Consider the following 12,203-nt stretch of genomic DNA (forward strand, 5'->3'; position numbering starts at 1 on the left):
TGTCATGAATTTCATTACACATAGTGTTCAAACGCCCGACTACGATTTGTTTGCTGGTGCTGTCGAAAAGTTCGCTTGCCTCGCGATCTTTTCAGCTTGCAGCCCTGAAAGCGTCGCAAGCGAGCCGCTTTGTGCTGGAGCAGCTAACGCGTGTTGCAAATGCTTTTGCAAACGCCTTCGTCTGCTTTCGAGCGCAGTGAGCTGTGCCCTTGGAAGGACTTCGTGAGCAGCAACGGCAAAAAAAGCCTGCCAAACTCAGGTCTGTGAAACGCTACACATTGTTACGTTGCGTTCGCGAAAACCACGGGTTGATTGGCGGCTCTGTATCTATCTTTGATATTACACGTACGCCAAAAGATACACGTGCGCGCGGCGTCATTTTGAAAGAACTGATAGTCAGCATCGTCTGCTAAGAGCGGCTAAAAGCAAACGATGGAGGGAGCTTGCAAGGTACCATGTGACCATGACGCTGCTTCCTGTCAGAGCGGAAGCCGAGTCCTGTCAGCAAGTAGTCCGGGACTGGAAAATCGAATGTATCCACTGACAGTGTGACGCATTTAATCCACATTGCACGCAGACGCTAGCAAAAAGCAGGACGCAGTTGCACCGACACCGCTGTTCACGCATCCCGAAAAAAAAAAAAATAGCATGAAACGCTTCACTCTGAACCTCGGCCATGCCTCGGGCAGCTATGCAGCGGATACTAAATGTAACGAGAGAAGTCGCTAAAAGCAAGGTAGAATATCATTACAAAGGTGAAAAGTTTTTTTTTTCTTAGGCAAAAAAACGTAAGCTAAATGCTTTTATCTTAATCTTAGTGCATTAATTTGTGGTATTACTGCTCGCGGGTGACCTTTGAGTCGTTCATCATCATCATCATCGAGTTGATGTCGCTGCCAGTAGGTTTCTGCGCGCGTTTTATTCCTAGTAACGCGACCTTATACATCGGCCTTAGCACTGGCGCGCCGATGAACAGTTTTTTTTTTCTTCCGCCGTGGCCTTGAACGCGATGATTGGCATCGTTTCATCTCGGCGCTTATGACCGGCATGAGAAGCTTGGTCAGTCTGGCGTTACCCATTCTTAACAACACACACTCCGTAGCATGAACCGGGACAGGGATGTCGCATGTCGAGAAGCCACTGTTTGCAGCATGGATACCCTGGTATCTTGCAGGTAATTCAGGTCTACAGTAACCGCAACACACAATTCTTCTGTGACAAAAAGTAGTAGTTGTTAATTTTTCTGATTGCCTGAATAAAAAATTAAAAGCAGATCAGAGTACAAGCTCAAGAATTTCGATGCCTAGGCTTCTTTGGTACGGTAAAATGTCAAGAACTGCGAAACGCTGCCTCCTTCGATGTCAGAACTACGACGGCGTCTGTAGTCTCCTCTCCCCTTCTCCCTCCTCTTATCATGAACTTCATCATCCAGCCGGTATTCCTTATAACACATGAGATAAAACGCAAGCGATCGTCGAAAACGTTATTAAAACCGTTGGGATGCCAGCACTATCAAAGTACGCCTGGACAGCCAGGGCACAGTCATTGACTTTGTCACCAACATTCCTCCAGGACGCATACCTGAACAAATATGTGCAGACAACCATATCTTCATGTCTGTCTTGAATGGGTCTCCAGTATTCAAGAAATAAGATGCAATAAAGCAACTGAAGCTCTCGCTCGCCACATATCTCTAAACAGCTTCTGCCCTTGACGTGATTATTCTAGCTGGTGCTGAAGCTACAAGGGTGAGCAGATTATGTGCAGCGCACATCGAAGACAGAGACTCAAAGAGCTGAGAGAGGACATCCTCCTTCTTCTTTTGTTCTCCACTCCTCATTTGTCGTTAATTTGTGTTAGTCAGGCAAGCGCGAACTCATCATCTACGTAATGACCGCTACAGCCACTGCTTACTCAGCCACCCTTGCCAGCCTCACAGTCAAGTATCGGGCACAGATAATGCACACACAAATTTGTCCTGTTCACAGGACACTCATCATCATCATCAGCCTGACTATCAGCAAGCGTCATGTTTGCAAACAAAGGTGGCGCTGCGATCGGCAGCGACAAGGGGTGTAGGCAAAAACGCAGCATGCCTTCACTGCGCCAAGCGACGCCGCCTTCGAAACCAGTTCGCGCGTGCAAATATTCTGAAGCGTAAGCTTTGCTTGTGCGTAAAATAGTTTGCTCTATGTCTGGAGAGTAGTTCAGCACTTGACAAGCCGATTACTGCTGGAATTACGTGGCGAACAGCGCTGTATTGGCTTCCTTAATTCTCCGCGGCCTCAACAGCGCGCGGCTACGGTGGGTGACTATAGCAACGTTGGACAGTAGTGACTAATCAAAATAAATGAAAACGAGAAATCACAATGTATAAGAAAAACTAATATATTGTGAACACTGTCCAACTTCAGGGCCTATTGATAGCGCATGCAATGACGCTGATATGAATGATTGGAAGTGCGTTTTTCATATGACGACTATTTTGATGGGTAGTTTTCTTCTGCTCCAAGCACCTTCACTCTAAAGAGCAATATTACCGGCATCTATACTGAACTAGAAATAATTTTTTTTTAAATCACTGTATACCAGAAAATTAAGTCATAGAATTTTACTGCATAAGAAGAACGCAATCTTCTAGTTCTTTTTAACATTCGCCTAGTGGGCGCGCTGCCAACTTGTTTTATCCTGCTCGATAAAAAGATGTTCGACGTCTGTTTAATATCGTTTAATATCGCACAGACGCAGTCAGGGTCATTCACAGGTTAATATATACATGAAGGCGCGTAAGAAGGCTGTATTTTTTTTATTTTATTTATTTTTTTTTTTTTTTTGCTATAAGCGCAAATGCAATGTTCTTCACGGTGTCCAAGATCACTTGCAACACAATTTGCGCGATCTGCTGAGCATTTTTAATATATTGGGGAAATTTTTATTAAAATGCGCGTTATCTTATCTGCTTATTTTTCATCCCTCATAGCCCATTCCACTTTGGGACATTAAATTTAATTTACCGTATATACCACAATTAAATATCTTGCTCGATCAGAGCTGGTTTTACGTGGTTAATTCGTTCATTATGATCTTAATGACCTCCAGAAAAAAAATTTAATACTCTGAGAAATAGCGCTGCTTGACTTTTTCCGGATTCTAACGATGTTCACTCGATTTCTAGGACCGTTCATGAAGTGCGCGTCACTCGTTGAAATTCGTGAAAGTGAAAATAGAAAAGCTGCTTTGCAACTATTGGCCTGTTTCGGCAATATCGCGCTGGAGTGACCGCTCAAGGTAACTGCAGTTGCCTTTGCAGCAGCTTTTGCGTCCTTATCTGTACGAAAATATGTACGGGTAGTACCGCAGATGAATGGAACTCACAGCGCGGTTTCCTGGCTGCGTTCGATTAAGATCATACGCGCACGGAATATCACGCCTAAACTTCTTATGACCTGGTAGTATATACACCAAAACGGGAACGAGCTGCTGGCGTTTGTTATTGCGCTATTCGCCATGTGGCCGAAAAGCAATCACGACAATTAAGAGTTGCAAACGAACTGATCAAGTTTCAGTGCAGAAGTGCAACGCACGTTAACTGCCAAGGCAACCTGTCGCCGAAGGGTCTACAATTGCAGCGCTCAACGCCTCTGTCATTTGCTCTCATCTTTATTCGACCGCAAGAAACAAGTGAAAACAGGTACCATTTTCTTTTTTGTGCTTTGTCACGCAACCAACCGCACCACATATTGCAGGAATATCGGAAATCATGCTCGAAAATGCAGCAAGCGCCGCGCATTCAATGCAGACAGCCTATGCTTCTGCCTACACCATTAAAGTCACTGCTGTCGCCAGCGCCGCTGCATCTCCACTGACGTCAAGGGCTGACGCTGCAGGGCTAAGGCCTCTCCCATATTTCTCCAATTAACCCGGTTCTATGCTAGCTGCATCCAATTGACCCCTGCGAACTTCTTAGCCTCATCCGCCTACCTAACTTTCTGCCGCCCCCTGTTACGATTTCCTTCCCTTGGAATCCAGTTTGTTACCCTAAGCGACCATCGGTTATCCTCTCTTCGCCCAACATGTCCTGCCCATGCCCATTTCTTCTTCTTAATTTCCACTAGAATGTCTGTAACTTGAGTTATTTCTCTGACCCACAGGACACTAAACAACGGAAAAACCCAACAACCTTTCCCTGCTCCTCCCCCTCATCCTCCGACTACCTGAGCCACTTCTCGCGCTACACTACGTCCAACACTATGGATGTCCAACAGAACTGTGGCCACATCACCCATCCATTATGTAACGACCTCGTCGGGCCGGGCTACAGCCTGAACCTATGGGCTAAAAAGAGCGACAGGTACTACATGAGCGACAGTGTAGAGCTTTCTCTTTCTCTCGCCTAACAATGACGGTGCTTCTTTTTTTATTATTCCCGGAAAACTTTGGCGTACAATTGCCGCTAGCCTCGAATGAAAAATTCATGACCTAAAATAAACGCTGGCATCCTTCCAGTGACGAGCGAGTATTTTAAAGCGTCAGTAAAGGAGTTGTTTCAACTACGCTCGGGAATGGCATGGTTTGTAACTCTCTCAGAAGTAAAGGTTTTTATAACTTCTTTTTTTTTTTTTCATTTTATTGAGAGCAATGAAGAGTGGCATGAAATTTTGGAAGAATCGCGTGACTGACGCCATTGCGATCCCGGAAACACTTCTTCCCGCACAGATAAAAATTCGCACATAGAAGTTAGAATGAGGATCAACACTAATGCACCCCCGTTAAAAGCGCTACAAAGAAAAATAGAGTCGGGAAGCGAGCCCGAGGAGATAGCCTGATTTCCCCCGAGGAAAGGTAGCAAGAAATGACATGCGTTGAGGCAGCTGTTTTTAAGCGTGTTCTGAAAAGCTGCGTTGGCAATGAAGCGAGAGAATAAATTATAAAGCGAGAGAATCTCCATGTGCAATTATTTATCGGAAAACTCCTTCCAGATTTCTTTTTTTTTTTTTTTTTGTCTGCGTCTTGGCACGGCGCATGTATAGAAAGGGCTAAAATACTCCCTCACCTAAAATAAGTTTGACTGTCTTGCAAGGTTATCGTTCCCTTTGAATCGCTCTATTTTGTCACGTGGAAGTGACGGTAGTCCGGTAGGAGGGGAACAGAGGAAGTCTTCAGAAAGAAACCTTTTATTTTCTCTTTTACGCCCACAGAGAACTGAATACCTTAGTGGCGGCGGTAGCAACGCACGTGTTCAGCGGCTCGTCGAGAAACCATAACCAATTCTTTCGACGACGCTCAACTTAAAAAGCACGAACCTTCGAGAAAAGCCCCACATAACTAACTAAATTATCTGCTCATGAGTTAGAATGTTGTACAGCCATCCGAATTTCTAATGATATCGCGCGAGCGTGGATTTCTCGCGGTGCCGATCGGAAGAGGGAACCAGCATGTCATTGTTCATGCTACTGGAGAAGCGTCGTGTGCTAGGCTGTTCTGCGTGGTAAGGAGTCATCTCCGTGAAGCAATTGTTATCACCTATAGTTCTGCTAGCGTTGCTTTTGTGTTGCATCTTCGTCTTATTTGACGAAGTGTTTCGAGTTCTTGGTCGGTTCGGTCTTGCAATGCCGTTTGTGCTGCTGGCCTTCTCAATTGGTTTAATGATAAAACAAAAAATCTATATTAACTGAGTTGTAAGAGTGACTCAGGATCACATGTCCGTGATCCTGAGTTCGAACCCCGAAACTGGACGATTTCTTTTTCAGACACGATTTTTTTTTTTGTTATAGCCGTATAGCCCTGATTTGTCGCCATATACCTGGGCTTACATGAATGTTAATGAATAATCACTGCCTCCTAACTAAATATTGCGCCCATACCAAGGGTCATCTGCAATTAATTTCTCGTGGGTAACAATTGTGATGTGTATCTTGGGAAAGCTAGGTAGTTTATCAAAAATGTGGGCTCGTTTCGGTGTCGCCCACAGCAAATATAATGGGTAAAACAATTAGCCGCAGTTTTTTGGGTCTTTTACGCGCAACAACCAATGTCTGACAGGGATTGTTTCGCATTAATCGCAACAGGCTACCAAATGCTCAATTTAACGAGAAGAATCGTGGGCATGCCCTTACCTATGCGGTATTTCTGCTCTCATTCATCTCCCGGCGTAGCAGCACAGGGCAGTCTAGGCTCGTGCGATATTATTCAAACTTCTGGAAGGCTGTATAAGCATCACAGTCTTAGAAGGCTCTCTTCACAGGGTTCCTTGCGTAGTGCGATAACTACCCTGGCTCAAGCCTTCAGGGACTTTGCGATCGTAGCACGAAGGAGAGTGGAAATGTGGTACAGCCATCTCTCTGGTTATAGGTCGCAACGGAGCAATAGAAAATTTCTATATTATTTTCTCTTGTAAGCTTTTCTAGGCAGGCGGATGGATCTTGCGAGTCTGCACCAATCAGTACTCTTACGCCGCAGAAGTTTCACGTGGAAGCTACCGACGCAGCTCGTTTACTCTCCAGCAACTATCGTCAAAAGCTTCAGGAATCGAATCCACGCCCGATTCCCATGTAGTGCATGGTGCCAACATATTCTGCAGGGAAGGCCTTTCTTTTTATTTCTTTCCTCCGGATTTTTTGCGAGATTTCCGCATGTAATGCCAATATTTGTACACTAATGACCTTAGTATTGGTTCTTGTTCCTCCTTTCCAGTACATGCAGCCATATCTCCTTATGCTGTACAGCGACTATCGAACAGAGCGTACGAATCTCAAAGGAAATTTTTCAGCCAGACCTATAGCTTGTTTTACTGCGCAATTACAAAAACATACCTAGATTATTCTTTACAGTCTGCAGGGAATAGTTCTTAAAGTTACTATTTCTTTCACACATTTCATGCCTGCACCATAACGGTGAATACATATTCAGGTCCTCCCTCGGCAGGCTTGTTTTTTTTTTTTTTTTTTTTTTTTGCGGACGTTCAAAAAATAACAGAAAACACCCCATTGGTTTTCGAAGGCAGTCTTAATTACTCGTTGGGAGCGTATACAGAACCATTGTTCAGGAGCAAAATTTAGCTACGCATCAGAGGCTTAGGTCATTTCTATTAGTATTCTCATAAAATTACCTTATTGTGCTCCCCAGTTGCTTCACAAATATTTCCGAAAACGCAAATCTTTGGTTTTCTATAGCAGATTTAACTATTCGATGTGAGAGCCGGAGAAACATTTAGAGGGGTTCAACATTACTGAACCGAATGTGGAATGAAAGCTTTGACTGCGGACGATAGAGCGCTGCATCGAACACAACCAGCGTTCCGTTTCTGTTGAACGCATCAAAGTTCACCGGCGTTCTAGGCAGAATGCACTTTCATGCCCTGCGCATGCGATGATGTCTCCCGCCGCGGTCGTACAGTGGTTAAGATGCCCACTACTGTGCCGGAGTACCCGGGTTCAAATCCGACCGCCGGCGACTGAGTTTTGATTGAGGCGGAACGAAGAGGCGTCCGTGTGCTATGCGATGTCCGTGCACATTAAAGATCTCCAGGGGGTCGAAATTACTCCAGAGCTCTCCACAACAGCACCCCTCAGTCTTTTCACTTTCACTCCCACCTCCCATCCTTCCCTTACGGCGCGGTTCAGGTACCCATAGCAACAAGTGTGACTGCTACTGCGCCTTTCTCTTCCTGCGGACCAATTATTATTATATGGCATGCGGTGCCGACAGACGCTTTTCTGCTCCACTTGCTCCACTCGGTCAGCTCTCCGCGGCGGTGCGCCTTGCGCAATGAAGTAACTCCTTGCGCCGGTGCACGTCTGCTAGCTGCCCTCATCCTCCTTTCTGTATGGAGCGCAGCGGCGGAACACCTGTGAAAAGGCGCAACTGGTTGCCATGCTAACGGCACATGCGCAGTGGTGGCCTCTGCCTAGCTCCGCGAAATGCGTTTCTTCTAGCCTATTGTAGTTTTCATTAAAGAAAAAAAAAAAACAAGGAAAAGAGATTTACTACAAGATCAATGTACAACTGGTCGCGCAACTTGGAAGAAAACGCGTGCAGCTGCCTACTGCCAGCGGCATCAACTCGATGATGATGGCTCCTGCGAACTGTGAGGCAAATTACTAACGCACAGAAAATAAGATCTGCCAGAACTCCAAAGAACTAGAAAGTAAACATAATATTCGCGCTCAGGAATGAATGCAGTTTTTGTTTCTTGCGTAAGAAAAAACGTGTCACATTTTTAATAATATTTTAACTTGTTTCTAACGGCCTCTCTCGGCCACTTATTATCCGCTGCGTAGTTGCCCAAAGCTCAGATATGGTTCAGACTGTTCAGACCAAAGCTTTTTTCATCCGCGGAATGGGTGCGTCGTCGGCCCCGGTTCAACGTTCATCGTTGCGTGCTGCGTACAGAGTGGGTTATCTGTAACAAACAGTCAGTATTTCATTCTGCTGGTATTGGTAGAGCTTTACTGCAAGGCGAAGACTGTCTGTGCTCGATGAGAAACTGATTGCCGCTGCATGTGCGCATTTCCGGACGATGGGACAATGCTGCGTCACAGCTCGGCGGCTCGGCTCGGCCTCCCAGGCACGTCGCAAAAGTGGTGGCTTGTTTTACGGATACACGTCTGCATGAGCGGCGTATCGCTGCATGTTTTAATTGAGCGGTGAAGGTGAGATTTTATTTCCCCCAAGAAGCGTGTCGCATTGCTCAAATCCTTCCGTTCCGCTGCCTTTGCTGCGTGTTTTGCTTACTGCGTCGTATTACCGCACCAACGTTCGCTGAACGTGCTTTAGCTGTTATTACAGTGATGTTCCTATTGTCAATGGGATCTTTCTCATGAACATGTTAAATGCTTAAGTTGTAAATTTGTAACCTCACATTGACTCCTTTCAGTGGCAAATGAAGCGCGAGTAAAATATGGGAATCATGAAAAGGGCGAGATTTATTGGAGCGAAGCTATATCGTAGATATTTTCACTTCTCAGACGCATTAACTTCTAAATACTAGCAATCCCAATTTGAATTGCTTACCTAAGCTCTTACAGGTTGGCGTTCTGGCGCTAGCGTCAGTTATTCCGTTCGCTTGTTTTTGTTGTTCTTTGACGCTGATATGTATACTGTGTTTGTTAGCAAGATCTTTTACCCTTTTATAATCTCACCGCGTCTCGTTTGGAGACCTACGCTCAGGTCATTTTGTTATCACGAGGATTTCATGAAGACCGTGACGAATGAGCGGTGGTCGCTCTCCTACACTTAAAGATTTCCTTGTCGTGAAGCGTCTATGTAAGTAATCGTGAATTAATAAAGCCTGGCTTTCTGTGCAGCGCAGCTTCACTCATTTATGCCCTTAGTGAAATGCCTCAAGCCATGTGGTCTATCCATGTGCTTTCCGAATTCACTTGAAGGCCCTTGTGCACAAACGTGCCCGAAGAAATAAGCCCCAGAATGCGTTTACATGACGCTCGACGAAAGACTAGGCTAACGACGACGGAGGCAGAACGATGCTATGATAAGGTGGTTAAAGATGCCGTAACATTTCAGTTAACGTAAAACTTGACAGTAGAAATCCATGTCAAGTAAAGTTGGCTGAACAGTTACGGTGTCCATTTTTCTGCCTTATCCGAGCATCGTTCTGCCTCCGTCGTTGTTGGCCTTGTTTTTGCAACGTCACGTGTTTGTTGTGCCTCACAGTTCGCAGGGGGCGCTGGGAAACTAAAGCCTCGCTCAGAGTCGACACGCAGGCTTCTATGGGAGTTACGCTACCATTTGTTGTTCTACCATGTTTACTACGCATTGGTACATTATACAGCGCGTTCCACAATTACCGGCGGACTGTACTATGCTTCTCCCAGCTAAAACGCGGAATCCTCGCAGTTCACATTTCGCACAGAAATGGCATATTGTTGTTAGTATTTTGTTTAATACCAAATTTGTTTGGGGTACTTGCCTGATTCAATCATAAGAAGCCAGATGTTCTGACCAGAGGCGCCAGAGGCGCCATCTCGTGCATCAACCTTCCATCCCCTCTCGTTGTGCTGTGACAAAGTTGGGAGAAACAGCACAAGATGGCGCCTCTGATGTGAGCTCTGGAGCAGCGGCTGCTTTTACATAGCCGCCGTCGCATACGGACAGAACATTTATTTGGCTTCTTATGATTGAATCAGGCAAGTACTCCAAACAAATTTGGTATTGAAAATGCTAACAAAAAAATGCCATTTCTGTGCGAAATTTGAACTGCGAGGATTCCATTGTTTAGCTGGGAGAAGCATTCTACAGCCCGCCGGCAATTGTGCAACGCGCTGCACAGTTCGCATCAGCGTGTACATAATAGTACCATACTGTATACCCTATAGTTGTATCACAATTGAAAGTAGTCCCAAAAAGCTGGAGGTAATTTTGTGAAAAAAGGGGCGTAATGAACCGGCCCCGAGACCGAAAAATGAATATAATAATCGCCAGAAAAGGTGTGGGTAAATTAATCTTGCATATTATGCAGGATGTCGCAGCTATAAATAAGCTTGGTTTACGGGCTCTACCGCCCCAAAGTGACTAAGGCTATGAGAGACGCGCAGCTTAACCGATCGTGACATGATATAAAGATACCAAGCAGTTATCCCCAAATGTCATCCAGTGAATGTTATTATAAGCTACGTTAATATCGACTAGAATTTCTTTTTCGCTACGGCTACGCAATAGAGGGTTTGCAAAAGTGCGTCTGGCAACCGTGAGCGGCACGCTGATCCCGCGCTGGCCGCCATATTTTGTTCGCTCCATCCGTTCGCTTCGTGTCCGTCCGTCAGCGCTCGCCGTTCTGTTGGCGCTTTTCACGTTTTAACCTAGTGTGCTGTGCTTGGACCTCTCTTCGGTCCCTGGCGGTTTCTGTTAGCGACGCCTAGAAGCGTACTTCGACAGCCGAGACGTGGCGGGGCCCAGCGGCCGCGCTGCCGAGCGCAGTTACAAACTGCTCTACGAGTCGTGCATGGGCCCCTCGGCAATCCGCAGCGTCATCCCTATCCAGGTACAGTATCCAGAGTTCTGTAATGTGGACTTTTTCGTGAGCCTTTTAAACTTAAACGCCTATGAGAGATCATTGCGAGTTTGTTTGCTCGGTTTGCGCAATCACCGTCGCTCATCCCACTGGAAGATACTTGATTGGTGAAATGAGCGAGGATGCATTTTATTTTATGATAAAAGGATCGTGCGTAATTTGACGTAAGTTGGACTGTCGCTTAGCACTTTCCTTCCCATGCCGTCGACGCAGTAGTTGCCATTAGTCTCGGAAATAATCGGGGGCTGCGTAAAAAAACGTGCCATGGTAATTTGTGCTTCCGGTGATTGAATATTGATTGGTGTGCGATAGGCGATGACGAGTTAATAAAATCTTTGTAATTAATTGATCAATTGATGAAATAAAGAAGCGAAAAAAAGGAAAAATTGGAAAGTAAGGGTTTAAAGGTGTCAGAATGAAAAACCAGTGCTTGGTGATGCTAAGGAAAAAAAATTAGAATGTGTAATTGATTAATTGAAATAATTGAAGAATGTGTTCTGAAGTGTCAAATTGCTCAGAATGGAAAGCCAATTGTTGCTGACGCATGCGTATTGGTGTATAAGGATATAAAACGTCAAATAAAATAAAAATAAATAAAGAAATGATAGAAATATAACATAACATATGCATAACATAGAAATATAACATACTACACTTGTGTGTAGTATGTTACTTTTGATGAATTCATATTTCACTGCACTGTATTCTTTTCGACCCTCCTGCTAGGGCCCAGTTAGGGCCTGCAGTATTTGTTAAATAAATAAATAAGTAAATAAATAAATAAATAAATAAAAGAGCTGAAATATAACGCATGAAAATGAAAACATGGTGCGTGTGTGTGTATGAGAGAGAGACACTATCATCTTATACCTTTAACGGCGCAGCTTAAGTGACCCCCTAATTTTTTTATAACGATATTATATAATATAAAACTGATTTTATGAACACAGCCAGTTGCACAAAGCACAAACACTTCGCAGTAATGCGAGTTGACCTTTCAAATTTCTTTTCGTTTCAGCCGAGTTCCTCCTCCTCCGAGTTCCTCGAAGCTTCCAATGTCAGCGCTTTCATATGAGATTACGGCTTCAAATGTTTACTTTCTGACAGAGGGAATAAACAAGAAATCGACATATTTAAAAATTCCAGTGAATTTCAGGTAGCTGTGAATTAGCGA

At 44.8% G+C, this 12,203-nt stretch overlaps 1 pseudogene; it reads left to right on the top strand.

Moving 5' to 3' along the window:
- Window positions 1-1,047: 1,047 nt before the first annotated feature.
- LOC146183715 (uncharacterized) overlaps window positions 1,048-12,203 on the top strand; it is a 53,506-nt pseudogene continuing 42,350 nt past the window's right edge.

This window comes from Amblyomma maculatum, chromosome 7 (assembly GCF_055883805.1).
Source record: "Amblyomma maculatum isolate TAMU_Amacu chromosome 7, ASM5588380v1, whole genome shotgun sequence".
Classification (NCBI taxonomy): Eukaryota; Metazoa; Arthropoda; class Arachnida; order Ixodida; family Ixodidae; genus Amblyomma; species Amblyomma maculatum.